General features: G+C 50.4%; 1 long non-coding RNA gene across 1 annotated transcript; it reads right to left on the bottom strand.

The window, feature by feature from the left end:
• Positions 1–790: 790 nt before the first annotated feature.
• On the bottom strand, positions 791–2,349 carry LOC120227739. The gene is made up of 3 exons (XR_005527325.1): positions 2,061–2,349; positions 1,843–1,936; positions 791–912 (listed from the first exon to the last, which is right to left on the bottom strand). It is a non-coding gene; the product is annotated as an uncharacterized LOC120227739 (long non-coding RNA).
• Between the last annotated feature and the right edge of the window lie 962 nt (positions 2,350–3,311).

Here is a 3,311-nt window from a genome sequence, read left to right as displayed (position 1 = left end):
GACAGAGATAGGGTCTGGATCCAACCCAGCTTAGTCCAACTCCACTCCAGCCTCTCTGCTTTGTGGACCAGCAGGTACCTGCAGAATTCCTACAGCTGCTTAGATGGGGAGGGAAGGCTCTAGTCCAATGCCCAGCGGTGCAGACTGGTGTGTCAGTGTTCTTCTGACTTGTGCCTCATCTCCAGAAAGAATACCCTTGGTCCCTGTGTCTTTGTGGCAATCTTCTAAGAAGTTAACATTGAGGCACCTGGGTGGCTCAGTAACTCAGGGTCCAACTCTTGAGACTGGCTCAGGTCATACTCTCATGGGTCATGAGTTCAAGCCCTGAGTCAGGCTCTGTGCTGACAATGTGGAACCTGCTTGGGATTCTCTCTCTCTCTCTCTCTCTCTCTCTCTCTCTCTGCCCCTTCCTCAGTCATGCTGTCTCTGTCTCTCTTTCAAAATAAATACAGTTAAAAAATGAAAAGTTAACATTAATTGAGTACCTAGTATGTGTCAGTCACTGTATTAAGCACTTTACATACATGATCTTAGTTTCCTACCAGTAAAACTGAACAGAGGAAAAAACCAAGGCAGAGATGGGTGTGCTTTAGGTCAAGGCCCACGGTCACATCCCCTGCCCTCTGCAGGTGTCATCTCTTCTCAAGGTGAGGCCACTCCCTGCCAGCAGATGTCATGGAAGGCATTGGTCAAAAATTGTTGAGAAGGAGCAAACTCAACCCCAGCTCCAGGACACTGCCATGCAGAGATCTGGGGGACCACCCTGGGGCATCCCTGGGGGTTACCTGGGCAGGGTGGCCTCAGCCAGGAAGTTCTCCCAGGCTTTCTGGTCAGTCAGTAGGAGATGCAGTTCATCCCGGCTCATGGAGTCCCTGAAATACTCAATGGTGTCCTCAATAAAGCTTGAGCTCTCTAGATAGAAAAGAAAAAGAAAAAGGTTGTTTTGTTTTTTTCTTTTCCCTGCTTCATTAAGGGAGGGAGGAAACTGGGTTTTGCTGGACGGAACCCACAACACTAAGCTGTGTATTTATTGGGAGCCGGCCTAGGAAGGGTATTGAGATACATTGACTCAGGCCTTGCCCAGCTTTCATATCTGATAAGAAGATGCCAAATATGGAGACATAGGCAGGTGACCTAACACAGCCATGGCAGCCCGGGGCTGCTGGGGGAGGGAAGGTTTCTCCCTGGAGCTAACAGGGTCCATGTAGAGGGGACAGCAAAGAAACTCAGGTAGGCATATTGTGTAGGAGGCCCTGGCCCAGACCACACATGTGATATTTGATCCTCACAACAACATAAGGGAATACTCTCATTTTACAGGTGAGGGTAGGTAAGTCACCCGGCTCACACAGTTGGGAGGTGGCCACAGCCACACTGGGGTCCAGTTTAGTGGCCCACAGGTCACAGTGCAAGAACTGGAGGGAATGTCCTCCATCGGTAAAACCCCACAGTTGTTCTGAGCTGTGCTAGAGGCTGGGACAGGTCAGGAGGGTGGGAGAAGCCTCCGAGGTAGCTGGTCTACCTCCCACCCAGGCCCTGCCTCAGGACTCCTTCCTTCTCTCCTTTCCCTTCTGCTGCCCCCACCTCTTTGTGGGATGTCCTGGCCTCACTTCTGGGTCATTTGATAGGTGGCAGGGGGAGGGAGGAAGTGAGCATCTCAGCCATGAGCCTGAGGAGAGGACAACAGGGAGGGGCCCCTACAGACCCATGGAATAGAGACTCCCCTTGGTCCCCCTTGAAAGCTCGAGGACACTCATCAGTCCCCTTCAAGGGTCTGATTCGTCTGTAGGTTAACAAGGCTGCAGGGACTCCCCAATCCCAGGAATCGTCTGGAGTTGATACCTGGCGTTCCTTGCGTCATGTTGTCAGCAGTGGGATCTCAAGTTTTCCCAACAGCCTGCGTCTGCGTTCCAGTCCGAAAGAGTGTTGCTTCAGCCTTGGGAAAGACAGAACAAATTGTGGGGTCAAATGTGAGCCAGCTGTGGCCATGGGGAGCGGCAAGGGGCCAGGTCTCAGGTGGTTCCCTCTGGGAAGGCCACCCATGCCAACAGGGACGTAACCTGAGCTGTCTGTCTGTCTCCCAGCCTCTGTTGGCTGCTCCTTAGGGAAGGGTACTCTCCTCAGTACAGCTCACTCCCAAGCCAGGTCAGAGTCCTGCTGTCCTTCAGGGGCACAAGGAGAGGGTTATCAGACCAGGAGACTGCTATCTGAGAAGTTATAAAAGCAATGAAACCAAACACAGAAGATAAGATGGGAAGTAATGTTCTGGAAATTACTTGAGGTTGAGCACGTCTGTGTTTCTGAACTGATAGTAGCTAATGTTGATCAAGCATCTGTGAGGGGCAGGGCTCCTTACCTGTCTGCTCCCTGAATATTCACATACTCTCCATGCAGTGGGAGCTCTTGTGGCTCCCATTTATTGTGTTTTAAGCTTTATTTCTTTATTGAGAGAGAGACGGAGAAAGCACAAGTTGGGGAGGAGCAGAGAGAGTGACACAGAGAGAGAGAGAGAGAGAGAGAGAGAGAGCAAGAACCCTAAGTAAGCCCCACACCACCAGCACAGAGCCCGAACCATGAGATCATAACCTGAGCAGAAGTCAGATACTTAAGGGACTGAGTCTTGTGACTCCCATTTGAAAGTGGAGGAAAGCAGGATGCTTGGGTGGCTCAGTTAGTTAAGTTCAATTCTTGATTTTTGGCTCAGGTCATGATCTCAGGGTTCATGAGTTCAAGGCCCTCCTGAGCCTCTCTGCTGTCAGTGTGGAGCCTGCTTAGGATTCTCTCTCTTTCCTCTCTTACTGCCCCTCCCCTGTTCAATCTCTCTGTCTCTAAATGAACATTAAAAAAATAAGTAAAGTGGAAGAAACCATCACAAAGTTTAGCTTTTCACCTGAACTTAGGCTAGCTCAAGTTTTCACAATGGCGCTAATGTCAGGACTTGAACCCAAGTGTTTCTGATGCTTGTGATGACTGTACTCTACTCTCTTTAACATATAAAAGCATTACTCATGGGGCACCCAGGTGGCTCAGTAGGTTAAGCATCTGACTTCGCTTCAGGTCATGATCTCACAGATGGTGAGATCTACTGTCAGCATGGAGCCTACTTCGGATTCTGTGTCTCCCTCTCTCTCTGCCCCTCCCTGGCTTATGCGTATGCACTCTCCCTCCCTCTCTTGCTCATTCTCTCAAAAATGAATAAAACATTAAAATGAAATGGGATGGGGCGCCTGGGTGGCTTAGTCGGTTAAGCGTCCGACTTTCGCTTAGGTCATGATCTCGCGGTTCGTGGGTTCGAGCCCCGCGTCAGGCTC

Source organism: Hyaena hyaena, unplaced genomic scaffold (genome assembly GCF_003009895.1).
Source record: "Hyaena hyaena isolate Hyena2069 unplaced genomic scaffold, ASM300989v1 scaffold_3085, whole genome shotgun sequence".
Lineage (NCBI taxonomy): Eukaryota > Metazoa > Chordata > Mammalia > Carnivora > Hyaenidae > Hyaena > Hyaena hyaena.
The sequence above is the reverse complement of the archived record's forward strand: the minus strand, read 5'-3'. Positions and strand labels throughout refer to the sequence as shown.